Here is an 18,704-nt window from a genome sequence, read left to right on the forward strand (position 1 = left end):
TCTATCTCTATCTCTATCTCTATCTCTATCTCTATCTCTATCTCTCTCTATCTATCTAAAATTTATATCTATATATATACCTCCCCTATATCTCTATTTATATCTATATGTATATATGTATGTATGTATGTATGTATGTATGTATGTATGTATGTATGTATGTATGTATCTATCTATCTATCTATCTATCTATCTATCTATCTATCTATCTATCTATCTATCTATCTAATCTATCTATCTATCTATCTATCTATCTATCTAAAATGTACATCTATATATACTCCCCCCAACCTAAAAGCAGGTTTATACTCTTTTATAAATATTTAAAATCATATTACACTTCTGCAATCACAGAATCCCAGAATAGTTTGGGTTGGAAGGACCTCAAAGCCCATCCAGTGCCACCCCTGCCATGGGCAGGGACACCTCCACTGTCCCAGGCTGCTCCAAGCCCTGTCCAGCCTGGCCTGGGACACTGCCAGGGATCCCAAGTTCAGCTCCAGAACCTCCTCATTCCCACCCTGATTCCACACCAAATCCCCACATCCCTTTTCCTGGCTCAATGGAACGTCCTTGCAAAATGCCAGGGCTGCATTCAGCTGTTGTGTAATGCAGAGACTTCAAAAAAACCCCAACCCCAACCCAAACAGCCCCATAAAGGACATGGAACACAAAGCACAGATTTCCCAGGAGCAGGATTCCACCCAAACATCCTCACTGGGAGCTCAGAAGTTCTTTGTTCTCAGAACTGTATAAATTTTTTATATTTCAACTACAACCTGAGGTTTTGATTTCCTCCACACCAGGCATGGCTGCTTTCCCCCATTTCATTTTTCATTCTGGGCAGCAGAAGATCTTTTCCAATGAGCTAAATCTGAATTAGGGACAATCTTCTGTGCCCCTCTGCACAACATTTAATACAGTTTAGTTGCATTGTGAAGATGAAGAAAAATTTGCCTTCATCTTTAGAGCCATGAGTTGTTTCTTCCACAGACAAAATTTTGTAGTGGCCAACACTTGGCACAGGCAAATAAATTGATAAATTATTCCAGACACACACAGCTGTAATGGAGAGAATAAACTGTTTACAGGGGTGATTTTTTACAAATCACAGCTCTATCAGTGCACTCTTTAAGATAAAGCAAGTTTTAAAAATCTTCTTGCTCACACATAATTCACCTACAGGAATAACCTCCTTTTACAAAGCAATTTCTTTCTTAAGACAAACTATCAATGCAGTATTTATATATATATATATATTATCTATTTAACATATATATATATATAAAGAGTCTGCAGTGTTTCACCATTTTCTGTTTGAATTCAAACTCTTTATATATAAATAAATAAATAAATAAATAAATAAATAAATAAATAAATAAATCTAAAAATAAGGTTATTAAACAAGTTAAGCTGTGCTGCCATTATGATGTCAAAAAATTTAATCTTCCAGTGAGTTTAGCATCTCAGCTGAATCTTTTTTATTTTAAAGCTTATTTCTTGCTGGCAGAGGGGGATTGCTATAGGAAAGAGGGGTGGCATTTGTTTTTCATGTGCAGCTCCAGCTGAAAAACCTACACAGCAAATTTAAATATTTAACCAAATGCTGTCTAATTATTTCAATAAATAAATAATCTATAATTAGTACAAACCCATGCTATGTAATTCTTGTTTTGAAAGTCGAGGAGATGTTTTTTCAGTTCATAAGGTTTCTGAAGGATGAAATGAAGCTGTCCTAGTGTGGTGTACTCATTCCCCACTGATCTGATCCCTAAACATTGTTCAGAGTGAGGTTGGTGATGTAAGGCAGGAGCTGCTCATGGAAATTTCTGTATCTCTTTGTGCAGCCCCACTAAAAACCCAAAAACAACAACAAAAGTTCCACCACATTAACCAGCAACACAAAACCCACCCAGCCCTTAACAATCCTATCTCAGGTTTGCATCTGCACGCTTCATTTTCTGGGATGAAGAGCAGCCAGGATTCCAGACTGGCTCAGAAATCTCCTCCAATCACCAGAGACAAGGAGGGATGTGAGGGCACAAAGCCCTTCTCAAAATCCCTTTCATCATTATCATCACCATCCCTGTGTGTGTCCAGCTCTGGGTCCTCCAAACCCCATCCTCAGTGCCAGGGCAGCAGGTGATCACTCATCCACCATGGAAAACCTCATTTTGGAGGATTTTCACTTCATTAACAACACCCATTTTACAATGAAAATATATCCCTGAGATACTCAATTATACAATTATGCATTCTCGTTTCTTTCCTACTCTCTGCCCATTAAAAACAACCTCAAAATTTTAGGCTGGAGAAAATGAGAACTTCACTGAAATTGAAGCAGAAATAACCAAGGCAAATAATAAAAACATCATAATTACAAGGTATAATAATCCCTAAAACTAATACTAGATAAACCTTATTTCTGGCTGAGCTTTAATTAGTGATTTCCCTGCTCCGTCTCTTATTCATTGTGCAAAAGCTGCCCTGGGGATGTCCCTGCAGAGCTCCAGACTCACACTCAGGAGTCTCCACAATAAATAAGAACCTGAGCAGAGCTTCTCAGGGTTTTCCTGTGAGTCGTGGTGTCACCAAAGCTGCTGTGGCCATGAATAAACAGCACTGCATTTTCTGGCTTTGTTCTCACAAAAAAGCAAGACCTGCTTCCAGGGAACCCAAAAATCCTGAGGCTGGCAGTGCAGACTGAAGTGTTGCTTGAAAAATTAAAAGTTCCTGAGCAAACCCCCCAGTGAAGAGCCCAGGAACAGCTCAAACATCTGTGCACAAAGTGAAAAACTCCTCTCCCAGTTGGGAGCAAGCTGGAACTTGCGTGGGGCCCTGCAAACTCCTTAATTGTTGGGAGCAGACAAAGTCTGTTTAGTCATGTCTGCTCAGGGGGAAGGGTATTACAACACATCTGCACTGCCTCTCTCCACACAGGTCAAAGCTGCTTTTCCACCCTTTTATTTCCATCTCAGAGCCCCCTCAGCCAGGCTGTGCCCAGGAGCTCCCAAATGAGCAGGGAAAGGACAATCCCCACATGGCTGCAGGGATTTTGTGGAAGAAACAGCTCATGGCTTTAAAGGTGAAGGCAAAGTTTGCTTCATCTTCACAATTCTACGTTAAATGTTGTTCAGAAGGGCAGAGAAGATTGTCTCTAATTCAGATTTAGCTCATTAGAAAATATCTACTGCTACCCATAATAAAAAAATGAAATGGGGAAAAGCAGCCATGCTTGATGTGGAGGAAATCAAAACCTCAGGTTTTAGTTGAAATATAAAAATCTTTACAATGCAACTAAACTATATTTATTTGCCTGTGCCAGGTGTTGGTCACTACAAACTTTTATCTGTGGAAGAAACAGCTCATGACTTTAAAGATGAAGGCAAATTTTGCTTCATCTTTAAACTCTATTAAATGTTGTGCAGAGGGGCAGAGAAGAATGTCTCTAATTCAGATTTAACTCATTAGAAAATATCTTCTGCTACCTATAATGAAAAATGAAATGGGGAAAGCAGCCATGCCTGATGTGGAGGAAATCAAAACCTCAGGTTTTAGTTGCAATATGAAAATTCTATATAATTCTGAGAACAAAGAACTTCAGCGCAATAATGATGCTTTTATTTATCACACCAGAAGGGAAATATCAGAGGTAGACATGACTTTAAAGATGAAGGCAAACTTTGCTTCATCTTCACAATTCTATATTAAATGTTGTGCAGAGGGGCAGAGAAGATTGCCTCTAATTCAGATTTAGCTCATTAGAAAATATCTACTGCTACCCATAATAAAAAATGAAATGGGGAAAAGCAGCCATGCTTGATGTGGAGGAAATCAAAACCTCAGGTTTTAGTTGAAATATAAAAATCTTTACAATGCAACTAAACTATATTTATTTGCCTGTGCCAGGTGTTGGTCACTACAAAATTTTATCTGTGGAAGAAACAGCTCATGACTTTAAAGATGAAGGCAAATTTTGCTTCATCTTTAAACTCTATTAAATGTTGTGCAGAGGGGCAGAGAAGAATGTCTCTAATTCAGATTTAACTCATTAGAAAATATCTTCTGCTACCTATAATGAAAAATGAAATGGGGAAAGCAGCCATGCCTGATGTGGAGGAAATCAAAACCTCAGGTTTTAGTTGCAATATGAAAATTCTATATAATTCTGAGAACAAAGAACTTCAGTGCAATAATGATGCTTTTATTTATCACACCAGAAGGGAAATATCAGAGGTAGACATGACTTTAAAGATGAAGGCAAACTTTGCTTCATCTTCACAATTCTATATTAAATGTTGTGCAGAGGGGCAGAGAGGAATGTCTCTAATTCAGATTTAGCTCATTAGTAAATATCTTCTGCTACCTATAATAAAAAATGAAATGGGGAAAAGCAGCCATTCCTGATGTGGAGGAAATCAAAACCTCAGCTTTCAGTTGCAAAATAAAAATTTTATACAGTTCTGAGGACAAAGAACTTCAGTAGAATAATGATGATTTTATTTATCACACCAGAAGAGAAATATCAGAGGTACATAACAGCTCTTAAATAACTTCTGTGCTAAAGTAGTAGCACTTGATAGGTTAATGCAGAAGGGGGGTCTGAAAATACAAAATTGACTTTTCTGAGCTCCCAGTGAGGATGTTTGGGTGGAATCCTGCTCCTGGGAAAAGTGTGCTTTGTGTTGCACATCCTTTATGGGGCTGTTTGGGTTTAGGAATCCTTGGAGACATCTCCAAACGGAGCTGCAGTGCCCACTGAGGGCCACAGACCAAACTGGGGCAGGAATTCTAAATGCTGTCTCCATTGCTAAGAGGATGGAGCAGGTAGCAGGATTCTTTCTAAAATATTCTAGCAAGGTTTTTATCCATGTTCCCAACCAGCCAACAGCTCTTCCTGCTCCACAAAGCTGGGTTCATGTCCCAAAAGCAGCAAAATATTTAATATTAGCACATTACACACATTATTTGGGTGCTAATTAGCAGATTACACACATTATTTGGGTGCTAATACATTAGCTCACAAGTCTTACTGGTTTGGATCTCTCTGTCTCATTGGGAGCACGAGATGACCAAAGGTGGACTGATTCTGTTGGAGTTTTTAAATTTACATGGAAATTTCCATTCTTCCCTTCAGCTTAATTTTGCATTCTGGAGAATTTTAAGCTTTGCGTGTGATAAAGACACAATTTATTTTACCAAATTATTAATTAATATATAAAAATACATTTAATAAATGGTTTAAACTTCATCCCTTCTGAACAAAAGCTTTGTCTAGGCTTCATGTCTCAATAAAGAACTAAGCAGGATTTATTTTTCACATACAGAAAACCCTAAAAGATCAGGTTCAATAACATAAATTATTTATCTCCATCAATGCCTCCAAGTTCTAATCTGGGCCAGTGATAACATCAGTGCCATTGCTTTGGAGACAATTGCTGTTTGCTTTATTTAGAGCAGCCAATCCAAAAGGGATTTATCTCCAGCCTAGAACTTTTCCCACACCAAGGAGAAAGGAAATTCACGTGGATCCCAAGTTCAGAGCTGGGCAGGCACATCCCATTATCTCACCGGGGGAAATCTGATTTTTCAGTTCTGGCACTGCTGCTAACAAAAGAAAGGAGTCAAACCCCAACAAATCACTCAAAAGGCAGCACAAGTAACAAGTTATTAGAATTATAAAAGTTCATGCAAAGATGAAAAGTGCCATAAAAACTTATGGAAAATTATGCAGTGAGTCAAGGGTTACTAAAAACAATGGGATAAGTGCTGCATTTCTATTTCTTCGTGTTTGTAACAGAGCTCAAAGGACATCAGACCAGCAGGACAATGGGATAGAATTGTGTTCCTTGACTTATTCACAATTATTATGTACTAATAAAGGGAATTTTTGTTACTCTGAAAATATGGTGGTGTCACTTTGATTTACAATCCATAAAAAAGGGAAATTAGAAGCATCTCCAGAAAGGGCAGCACCTAAACGGATGAAATCATGCAGCAGTGAGACTGGAGGATAAACATGTTTAGGTTGTCTGATTATTGCTGACAGCTCTCTGAGAAAATGAGTTCAAGGAGATTTATTGGAAGTGTTTCATAGAAACTGAGATGAAAGATTTATTGGCTGGGTCCTAAAATCACTGCAGAGTGGAAGCATCCTGCAGGGGAAGGAAGGTGCCAGCACTGGGGAACAGAGCTCAAGAGGAGACTAAAAATAAAATAAAATAAAATAAAATAAAATAAAATAAAATAAAATAAAATAAAATAAAATAAAATAAAATAAAATAAAATAAAATAAAATAAAATAAAATAAAATAAAATAATTTTTGAGACAAGCTGAGAGTTTGGTCATGAGATGCACAGATCAAAACGTGGAGGAGCCTGTGGCGATTGACAGCATAAAGGACAAAGGTGCTGGAATGAAAAAATCCCTTGCGCAAAATCCGGACCAGCATCTTTGAGAAATACTGGGATATGTGGGAATATTAAGATTTTTGAAGTTTAAGAACTGGGTTGAACAAAATAACTGAGTTTTAAATATTGGGATGTGTGGCAATATAATGACTTTTGAAGTTTAACAATCGGATTGAACAAAATAAGTCAATCTTAAATATTGTGATATGTGGAAACATTATGATTTTTGAAGTTTAAGAACTGGGTTGAACAAAATAACTGAGTTTTAAATATTGTGATATATGGGAATACTATCATTTTTGAAGTTTAAGAACTGGATTGAACAAAATAACAGAGTTTTAAATATTGGGTTGTATGGAAATATAATGATTTTTGAAGTTTAAGAAACTAGATCAAACAAATAAGTCAATCTGAAACATCATGATATATTTGGAGTATTATGATTATTGAAGTTTAAGAACTGGATTGAACAAACTAAGTGAATCTCAAATACTGTGGTATGTGGGAATATTATGATTTTTGAAGTTTAAGAAACTAGATTAGACAAAATAAGTCAATCTGAAATATTGTGATATACGGGGAATATTATGATTTTTGAAGTTTAAGCACCAGATTGAACAAAATAAGTGAATCTCAAATACTGTGATATGTGGGCATATTATGACTTTTGAAATTTAAGAACCAGACTCAATAAAATGAAGGAATCTTAAATACTGTGATATATGGGCATAATGATTTTTGAAGTTTAAGAGCCCAATTGAACAAAATAAGTGAGTTTAAAATATTGTGATATATGGGAATATAATGATTATTGAAGTTTAAGAACCAGACTAAGCAGGATGGGTTAATTGTGACAGCTCTAACAAAGCAGATCACAACTGCTGTGTTCAAGGACTGGTGGCCACGAGCTCATCCCCACCCCAATGCAATAGGTAAGTTTTAAATATTGTGATATGTGGGAATATAAATGATTTTTGAAGTTTAAGAACTGGATTGAGCAAAATAAGTGAGTTAAAAATATTGTGATATAGGGGAATATAATGATTTTTGAAGAATCAGATTAAACAAAATAAGTGAATCTCAGATATTGTGGTATGTAGGAATATTATGATTTTTTGAAGTATAAGAACTGGATTGAACAAACTAAGTGAATCTCAAATATTGTGATATGTGGGAATATAATGATTTTTGAAGTTTAAGAACCAGAATAAATGAGATGGGTTAATTCTGACAGCTCTAACAAAGCAGATCACAATTTTTGTGTTTAAGGACTGGTGGCCATGTGCCTATCCCCACCCCAACGTAATAAGTGAGTTTTAAATATTGGGATGTATGGGAAAATTATGGTTTTTGAAGTTTAAGAAACTAGATTAAACAAAATAAGTCAATCTGAAACATTGTCATATATGGGGAATATGACAAGATTTGAAGTTTAAGAACTGGATTGAACAAACTAAGTGAATCACAAATATTGTGATATGTGGGAATATTATGATTATTTAAGTTTAAGAACCAGATTAAAGGAGCTGGGTTAATTCTGACAGCTCCAACAAAGCAGATAGCAATTGTTGTGTTCAAGGACTGGTAGCCATGATCCTGCCCCACCCCAGTGTAGTAAGTGAGTTTTAAATACTAGAATATATGGGGATATTATGATTTTTGAAGTTTAAGAAACTAGATTAAACAAAAGAAGTCAATCTAAAACACTGTGATATATGGGGAATATAATGATTTTTGAAGTTTAAGAACCAGACTGAACAAAATAAGGGAATCTTAAATACTGTGATATATGGGAATATAATGATTTTTGAAGTTTAAGAACCAGATTGAACAAACTAAGTGAATCACAAATATTGTGATATGTGGGAATATTATGATTATTGAAGGTTAAGAACCAGATTAAATGAGCTGGGTCAATTCTGACAGCTCCAACAAAGCAGATAGCAATTGTTGTGTTCAAGGACTGGTGGCCACGAGCCTGCCCCACCCCAGTGGAGCTCAGCTGACCAAGCAGGGCAGCTTTTATCACTTGTGACTGATCAAAACCTGCTCCAGACTGCTACTCCCAAAGGGCTGCACAATGGGAATTCCAGCCTCCTGCTGAACCTCGTCCTCCCAAATTGCTTTGTCTGTTTTGGCCCCGGGCTGTGTATTAGAAATGATAAAAGTGCTTCTCTCCAAAAGCTCCGGTGCCAGTGTCAACATGACAGAGTGCTCGTGGCTACGAGGGGGAGAAGGAGGAAGGAGAGGGGCAGGAGGGAGCTCTGCGCTCATGCTGGGCAAGTAGGAACAGAATTTCCCTCCCTGGCTGGAGCCCAGGCTGATCCCACCGTATTTTCAACCTTCTCCAAGTCGGCTCGACTGGAAGAGCTGCTCTGGCAGCAGCCGCAAATCAAACTTGTTGTAATTGTTCTTACAACACAAAAAATGAAGGAACGTCCCTGGAAACGGCTCTGTGCCTTTGATATGTGCTCAGCGCTCTTTCAATCAGGGTTTGCCTCCTTCAGAGACGCTGGAAAGGAACAGCCGACCAAGAAATAAAGAGCATTTCTTGAAAAGAAGCCAAAATGCAATGTTTTATGCTGACCTACACACTGGGGTTTTTTTTCCCCCCCTCAATGAGTGAACAGAAGTTCAGTTTCAGGAGGTGAATACCTTTTTGACAGCACATAAATTAGAATTTGGGACAGACAGACACACAACCCCAGCACGCTGTAGTGGCTTGTCACAGTGCTCAAAAATCACAGAATATTCGGAGTTGGAAGGGACCCACAGGAACATCCAAATTACACCCAAATAAGACTTCTCAAATATAATAATAATAAAAATCATGACCAAGATCATCAATTTTCAAATATAATAATTAAAATCATGACCAAGATCACAGAATCATAAAACGCCTGGGTTTGATGCACACAAATGTTTGACCAAGAGCCAGAAAAGAAAGTCTGAACAGTCACTTATTTAATGCTGAAAAATTATCCCTCTACCTAAGGAGAAATATTTATAATTGCAGACATTATAAGGACATAGAGGATGTGTTTGAGGAATTTGCAAAATTCAAAGGGAGTTCACAACACTGCAAGGCCAATTTGAATTTTTAACTGTTTTGACTCACGCTGTTATTAATTTTTATGAGCAGAAAACACTTTAATAACAAACACAGTCAAAACATCCTGCAGACAAATGCAGGTAAGATTCAATTTAAAATAATACACTTTTAATTTACACAATGTGCACATCCCTGTGGAACACGGCAAAACTTTCCACAGAGCACAAAGCCCAAAACCAGACTGTGAATGCAAACCCAGCAAGTTACCTAGGTTATTCCCTTTAAAATTCAAACAAAATGCAGGATTCTTACCTTAGATTTTTGTTTATGTACAGTAAGCTCCCACAGATTTTATTTATAAACTCTTGCTTGGAATTTTCAATTATTTTATTCTCTACTGCTTCTCCTTTTATGGCCATCTGTTTCTTCCCATATTCTGCCCCAAGGCACATCAGCTGTCTCCACAGCTGAATGAAATCCCCATCTCTGGCTCAAAGGAAAACTTTTTATTTTTTGTTTATTTGTTGAACTAGAAAGAAGCCACCCATCAAAAGGTGAAACCTTTACCTATGAGTTGGGTCTTGGGATGCTGCACACATCCTCCCCACAAATATCTGTATATTCTGACTTGGAAATGCAAGAAAATAAGCAGGTTATTCATTGTGGGAGACATAATTGTTACTAATGTTACAACTGCTCCTAAATGTTTTATAATAGAGTTAATTTCTGAAAATTTTCTCTTCAATCCATGATTCTCAAATGGATCATTTCTTCCATGTAATAACTGAGTAGTGAACAGCAATGTGCAGAAGGAAAAATAATGATCTCAATCAGTGCAACTTAAAATAAAACAAAACCTGGTGCCTGGCTTGGCACAATGCAAGAAAATTCTGTTTAAATTAGAAAATTATAAATGGGCATGGCTGCCATCACTGACTCAGAAGAGAAAGTGAGATACAGTGAGACACAGGAGAGGGGATGTGCAGAATTTGGAAGGAGGAAGTTCACAAAGAGCTATATTTAGGCTTTTTATCTAAAATTTTCCAGAAAATGTTTTACAGCCAAGAGTCTCAAGATGAAAGAAAAGCTGCTTGGAACAAGAGAAGCATCCAGCTATGAACAGCAAAAGAGTTTCCATCAAACCACGCACAAATCCCCACCAGATCAGCCCAAATCCATCAATTCCCACCAGATCAGCCCGAAGTCACCAATACCCACCAGATCAACCCAAATCCACCAATCCCCACCCAACCAGTCCAAAATCCACCAAATCAGCCCAAAGTCACCAATTCCCACCAAACCAGCCCAAAATCCACCAACTCCCACCAGATCAGCCCAAATCCACCAATCCCCACCCAACCAGTCCAAAATCCACCAAATCAGCCCAAAGTCACCAATTCCCACCAAACCAGCCCAAAATCCACCAACTCCCACCAGATCAACCCAAAGCCACCAATTCCTACCAAACCAGCCCAAAGTCACCAACCCCCACCAGACGAACCCAAATCCACCAATTCCCACCAAATCAGTCCAAATCCACCAAACCAGCCCACAGTCACCAATTCCCACCAAACCAGCCCAAAGTCACCAATCCCCACCAAACCAGCCCAAAGTCACCAATCCCCACCAGATCTCAGAGCTCACGCTCCTCATTTTGCCCTGACCACTCAATCCCCTCCAGCCCCTGCTGAATTTGAGCCCCCAGACCCTCCCTGGAGGGCCTGGAAAATGGGAGATGGAGTGGAAGGTGACCCAAACCAGAATCCCACAGCAGTCTCAAAAGGCAGTGGGGATGGCTGAGGATGGAGCTGTGTGCTCAAACAGAGCAAATGAGTGAGCTCAGCCACCCCAGGTTTTGCAGCTTTTTCTTGGCACGTAAATATTCTACACCAAGAGGTTGTTCTGCTTTTCCAGCTACTCGGTGCCCCTAAGACAAGGTGTTTCCTTCTCTACTACAAGATTATTTCCCTCCCTACTACAAGGCATTTCCTTCTCTACTGCAAGGTTATTTCCTTCCCTACTAGAAGGTATTTCCTTCCGTAACACAAGGTTATTTTGCTCCCTACTACAAGGAGATTTCCTTCCCTACTAAAAGGGATTTCCCTCCCTACTACAAGGCAATTCATTCTCTAATAGAAGGCATTTCCTTCCAGAAAACAAGGGATTTCCCTGCCTACTACAAGGTTATTCCATTCCTTACTACAAGCTATTTCCCTCCGTAGTACAAGGCACTTCCTTCTCTACTACAAGGTTATTTCCCTCCCTACTACAAAGTTATTTCCTTCCCTACTATAAGGCATTTCCCTCCCTACTACATGATTATTTCCCTTCCTTATTACAAGGTTATTTCCCTCCCTACTACAAGGGATTTTTCTCCCTACTACAAGGGATTTCCTTCCCTACTACAAGGTTGTTTCCCTCCTTACTTCAAGGCATTTCCTTCCCTACTACAGTGTTATTTCCTTCCCTACTAAAATGTATTTTTCCCTCCCTACTACAAGGCATTTCCTTCTCGAATACAAGGTATTTCCCTCCCTACTACAAGGTTATTTCCTTCCCTACTACAAGGTTATTTCCTTCCCTTCTACAAGGTATTTCCTTCTCTAATACAAGACTATTTCCCTCCCAAGTACAAGGCATTTTCTTCCCTAATACAAGGGATTTCCCTCCCTTCTACAAGGTATTTTTCCTTCCCTACTACAATGTATTTCCTTCTCTACTACAAGGTATTTTTCCCTCCCTACTACAAGGCTATTTCCCTCCCTACTACAAGGTTATTTCCTTCCCTACTACAAGTTTATTTCTCTCCCTATTACAAGCTATTTCCCTCCCTAGTACAAGGCATTTCCTTCTCTACTACTAGGTTATTTCCTTCCCTAATACAAGGGATTTCCCTCCCTACTACAAGGCATTTCTTTCTCTACTACAAGGTTATTTCCTTCCCTTCTAATAGAAGGTATTTCCTTCCCTACTACAAGGCATTTCCTCCCCTACTAAAAGGGATTTTTCCTCCCTACTACAAGGTTATTTCCTTCCCTAATACAAGGTATCCCCTTCCCTACTACAAGGTTATTTTCTTCTCTAATGGAAGGTTATTTCCCTCCCTACTAGAAGGTTATTTCCCTCCCTACTCCAAGGTATATCCTTCCCTGCCAGCCCTGCTGTAGCACACCCATTGCTCCACGTCACCAGCTCCAGCTGAAAAATCAGATTAACAGGGATTGGAGCAAGCAGTCATGTGGAGCAAGCAAGGGGATCACTGAAGGAGTTTTCTTGCTCAGTGCAAGCTGTTACACCCTGACTGCTCAACAACACATCTAAAGAGAGAAAACATCTTTAAAACCAGGCTCAAACCAGGCTAGGCCAGGCTCCATGTGCCTTCAGTGACTGGAACACTGAGGAATCACTCAGGTCCTGATTCCTGCCTATGAAAGAAACCCTGCCCAGAACTTCAACAATCACAATATTCCCACATATCACAATATTTTAGATTCATTTCTTTTGTTTAATCTGGTTCTTAGACTTCAAAAATCCTAATATTCCCACATATCACACAACTCCTCCTGCTCAGGAGATAAAAATCACTCTGTGTCTTTGGGGACTGAGATTTTCATTCTGCTCCCTTTGAAGTCAGCCAGAGTTTTGGCATTTATCTCCCTGATGAAGGATGGGATCCCAAAGTGTTTGTTCAGCCCTTCTGGAAGGATGCCAGCCTTCATAAAATCCATTGAAATGCATTTTAAAGACATGGCCAATCCAAATATTTATTTGCAGGCTCCCAGACACATCCCAGTATCTGGCATTTCTCTTGCAGCTGAAATGCAGGCTGCTGCTGCTTGGCAGAGGCACTGACATGCTCCCCACGTTTCACGAGCCAAAATTCCTGTTCCTGCAAGCATTCAAAGCAGGAGCTTGTAAAGACTCAGCAGCACTGAAATGCTGCTCGTGTTCCCATCTTCACTCACGGAATAGTGCCTTTGATAAATCTGGCCCAGCAAGATTTTAATCCTACTGTTGGAAGAAGTTCATGAACTTAGCAAGGTTTTGCCCTGGAGGAAGAATCCTCCTCAAGATAAGCTATGATATTTATTTTTCCAAAAATTGCTTCTGTTGCTCCAATGAAAAACAAGAAGGCAACAAAAAAAGCTCAGGGTGTTATTAGCAATACTTTCTAAGAGTCCTGGGAACTAATTAGGGTGGAAAACAATTTTTTCCATGGTGTGCTGGTTACCACCATGCCCTTATATTTTCACCACACATTAGAACAATTGGTTTTTTCCCAGGTTATTTTAGAATCACAGATGGAATTAGAAGCTCTTTCCAGGGGAAAGAGAAAAGACAGCAACCATTTTCCACACCTGCACAGTCTGATGCATTTGCAGAGTGCACAGGTGAAAAGATCAAATAAAAGCAAATCCTCAGCACAAGCACTCCAGGCTTCTGAGAGTTCCTGCATGAACACATTTTGAAAAGACTGACCTCCAGCATTCCTTTTTTTGTACTTTTGCTTTTTTCTTTCTGAATTATTAACATGCATTGATTCTCCAGAATTGCTATTTCTGCAGTCTTTTGAAAGCTCCACGATTTCTATAAATATAATTTCCTCACCTTGCTGTCTCCATTATAGGCACAAAGTTCAGCACATATTCTTCATATTTATACTTAATTCATCTTTAAATCTTTCATTATGTCAAGAATTATTTGAGTTTTGCATAGAATTATAGAAAGAAATTAAGTTAGGGACACCTGGAGGTGATTTATTGTATGGGAAACTCATCCCATGGAAAAATCTCCCCTGGGATAATGTCACTGTCTTCACCTTTTTGCTTCCCCACCTCTTTTTCTGCTTAGAAAGACAGAAATGTTGGGTTCCAGGTGCAGTGCCTTAATTACAGGATTATTTTAAATTAATTTAAATTAGATAAAAGTGTGAAAGTGTGGAATAAAATCACTTTTAACCCAAACCCATTCCTCAGGATCCTATAAATTATCCTCAGAGTGAAGACCCCTCTGCTTGCACTGGAAATTTAAAATCAAAATCTCACCACACTCCCGGGGACAAAACTCAAAAGTTCTGCTTTGTAAAATCACAAATATTTATGACTAAAGAATAAATATTTATCACTCTGACAGCAGAGTGATTTTTCTTCAGCCTCACACAAATAAGCCTGTCCTGTAAATTGCCCCTTTTCTTTAATTTTAACCTCAATCAGAACCAATTCAACACCAATTCAAGGACATGACTTCCCTCTAAACAATATCATACAAACCCTAGAGTAAAGGAAACAATGCACAGGTGTAGCCTTGTCTTTTTAACTATGAGAAAAAATTCAGTCAAACCAAACACTTTGGAGGTTGTTTTATTTAGTGAAGACTAACAAGTGCAAACAAGCTAAAGACACCTCTCAATTTAGGATTATTTTCCTCCTAGCAAAAAAAGGAAAAAAAGAGTATTTTTACAGTCAAATGATATTAGATTTTTTTTTAAATATTAAAATATCCCCCTCAATTATTGAAATCCCTCAAAAGACAGCTTGGACACAATAAAGAACCATTTCCTGACTGCTATATATTTTCTATTCAAGACAACTAAAACTAAGATAGCATGACAGCAGAAATACTTCCAAAATCCAGCACTTTGCAGAGAAACTTTTCCCTGTTACATTTCAAACCACCACACACAACAGAAGCTTGAGTTTCCATGTTCAAATATATTCTAATACACTCAATTTTGGTCAGCATCTTACACAACCCAGAGCCACAGAGGTATCTCTAGAAAATAAACCCCAGAATTCCATCTCTATCCCACATCCCAAGGCCCACATGCCACAACTCCAGTTCTGAGTCACAGGTAGCTGGAAAATTGACTAAAAAGTCAAAATAGAGTAGAATAAGCCTGGGTCAGCTTAGAATTGCACCAGGACCCTCCAACTATGTGGAGGAGGAGAGGAAGAGGAGAAGGGGGAGAAAAAGAAGGAAGAGGAGGAAGAGAAGGAAGAGAAAAAAGAGAAGGAAGGAAGAAGAGGAGGAGGAAGAAGAGAAGAAAGGAAAAAGAGAATGAAGAAGAGGAAGGAGGAGGAGAAGCAGCAAGAGAAGAATGAAGGAAGGAGGAGGAGAAGGGACAAGAAGAGGGAAGAGCAGGGAGAGAAGGAGGAGGAGGAAGAGAAGGAAGAGACTGAAGAGAAGGAAGAGAAAGAAGGAAGAAGAGGAGGAGGAAGAAGAGAAGGAGAAGGAAGAGAAGGAGAAGGAAGAGAAGGAGAAGGAAGAGAAGGAAGAGAAAGAAGGAGGAGGAGGAAGAAGAAGAGGGAAGAGGGGGAAGAAGAGGAGGGAGAGGAGGAGGAAGAAGAGGGAAGCATTTACCCCTCACCCGCTCCTTGGGGAACACAGGCAGGTGGATCTGCAGGAAGTTTCCATCACTGAACTGATTTTGCTGTTCAATCATCCCAGCACTGCACTGAGTTTATTCTGCAGCCTGTGCCCTTGCTGGGTTGGGGCTGTAATTTTGCTTTCCTGTGATTCTCCCTGGAAATAGGAGAGGGCTGCTGTGGCATTCACATTTTCTGATAAAATCCCTTCACTCAGGATTTTTCTCCTGGGAAGCTGAGAAGCCTCAGAGAAAAAGGGAAACAATTCTTATCTCATTTGCTTCTCCTGTGTTGTGCTCTGTGGAATGTGTTTGGAGATTGTTTACCCACAGGTGATTGTTCCATTGCATTCTGCTGTGAGTTGTTTTCACTCTTTGGTCAATCAGGACCAAGCTCTGTCAGGACTCTGGAGAGAGTCACAAGTTTTCATTATTATCATTTTAGCTTTCTGTAAGTATCCTTTCTGTATAGATTAGTATTAGCATAATATACTAAACTATTAGCATAGTTTAGTATAGTATTCTTTAAAATAACAGAGTATATAATACATAATATCACAATATATAATATATATTATATAAATATACTAATATATAACATTATATCTTATATCTTATATATATATTATATATTGTATATATGTAATGTAATATATCATAAAATAATAAATTAGCCTTCCAAGAACATGGAGTCAGATTCATCATTCCTGCCCTCATCTGGGGGAACACAAATACACCAGGCTGCTGCAGTGTGAGGAGCTGGAAATGATCACCCAGACTCCTCCTCTGCTGCTCTACCCAAATATTTGCTGAGTACCCCAAAGGCTGAAGCCCCGTGCAGAGGGTGAGCCAAGCTCCAGCTCTCAGCTTTGGGATATTTGCCTGACATTTCTACATTCACAATTTTAATCACTATTTAAATCGTGGTAAGAGGCTCCACAGACACGAAACTCCAGCAGTTTGGCTGCAGAATGAACAACAAAACCTCCTCTGGAATAACAGCAGCAGGAATGTCACTGGGAGCACAGCTCAGGAGCTGAGTGCACACAAGAGGCTCAGTCCAAATCTGCAATTAGGGTTGTTTTTATCCCATAAGAACCCCAAAATATCTGAAGATGAGTATTTTAATGCATGGGAATTTTAATACATTTGACTGTTGAATGGATAAAAATCTATTTCAGCTACTTCCAACAGAGTTTCTATACTTTGATTTTTCAATTCCTTTCCGTAGCAACCAAGATAAATAGCAAAGTGAATTTGTCACCTCCATCTTCACTGCTAGAGTGGCTTGTTTTCTCTCCTGTGCCAGATTTCCCTAAAGAAAAGCATTTCTCAGTGAACCGAAGGAGAAGTTTGGAATATTGGAGTCCCAGTTGCTGAAAATACAATTTTTTCTTTAATTTTTTCCTCCTTGGAGAGGGGAATGTGAGAAACCACGGGCACTCCAGGCAGGAGAACGGAGCTGGAGCGTGAGACAATGCAAGCGGGAATCACATTTTGTCATACCTGCACTCTGGTAAGTCTGAATTTCCCTGATTTTCCCTAGAGAAGTTCTGGAGAACAGCTGGGAAAAGTCTCCTACACAGGCAAGAGCTCTCAAGACTTCATTAATTTCTGTCAAAACTCCATCATGCTAATTAGGAGCTAATTTATAACCTGAAGATATTGACTGGAATGGAGTTAACTTCAAGGAGTTCAAGATGCCTGTGTGTGAAAATTCTGATAGATATTGAGAAATCCCCCAGAGGCTTCAGCTCTAAATTAATCCTTCAAAAGGACACAACTGTACTGCAAGCACCACATCAAGACTGCAGATGTTATCTCCCCTAATTCCCTTCCACAGAACAAATCAAACAGAGCTGCATGTTGTAAAGTTCTCTGGAAATATGGAAATTGTTTGAAATAGTTCAAAGCACAGCCCTTGCAATGGGACAGGGGCTGCAAAGTGAGGAGATTAGAGAGAAAAACACCACTAAATAGATTGAAATTATAATTTTTCAGCATTTCATTGTTACTACAGATACCTCTCTTAAATACAAACAGGATCTGCCTGCTATTATTTATATAATTTATATTTATTTATATTATTTATTGCCCTTGGCTGCAAAGTTACTGCACCTCATGACGTTAGAGAGAAATACCATTAAATATATTGAAATTATAATTTTTCAGCAGTTGATTGTTACAACAGATACCTATATAAATACAATCAGGATTTGCCTGCACTTTGGACAGAACTGCAGGAATAAATTAATTTAAGAGTTGGATTTATATCATTACAACTAAAACTTTAGATTCATATTATTAAAACAATTGCCCTTGAAATGGGACAGTGGCTGCAAAGTTACTGCACCTCATGACATTACAGAGAAATATCACTAAATATCTTGAAATTATAATTTTTCAGCAGTTGATTGTTACTACAGATACCTGCCTTAAATACAAACAACAGGATCTGCCTGTACTTTAGAAAGAACTGCAGGAATAAATTAGAGTTGGAGTTATATCATTACAACTAAAAATTTAGATTTAATTATTGCAACAATTGCCCTTGCAATGGGACAGCGACTGCAAATTACTGCACCTTAAGACATTAGAGAAATGCCACTAAATAGCTTGAAATTAAAATTTCTCAGCATTTCATTGTTACTACAGATACCTATATAAATACAAATAGGATCTGCCTGTTATAATTGATATTATTTACATTATTTATTGCCCTTGCAATGGGACAGTGGCTGCAAAGTTACTGCACCTTAAGACATTAGAGAAATGCCATTAAATAGCTTGAAATTAAAATTTCTCAGCATTTCATTGTTACTACAGATACCTATATAAATACAATCAGGATTCGCCAGCACTTTGGAAAGAACTGCA

General features: G+C 38.6%; 1 protein-coding gene across 1 annotated transcript in view; it reads right to left on the reverse strand.

Moving 5' to 3' along the window:
• ATG7 (autophagy related 7) overlaps positions 1 to 18,704 on the reverse strand; it is a 101,347-nt gene that overhangs the window by 17,837 nt on the left and 64,806 nt on the right. The window lies entirely within an intron of this gene.

Source organism: Melospiza melodia, chromosome 10 (genome assembly GCF_035770615.1).
Source record: "Melospiza melodia melodia isolate bMelMel2 chromosome 10, bMelMel2.pri, whole genome shotgun sequence".
In the NCBI taxonomy this organism is placed as follows: Eukaryota; Metazoa; Chordata; class Aves; order Passeriformes; family Passerellidae; genus Melospiza; species Melospiza melodia.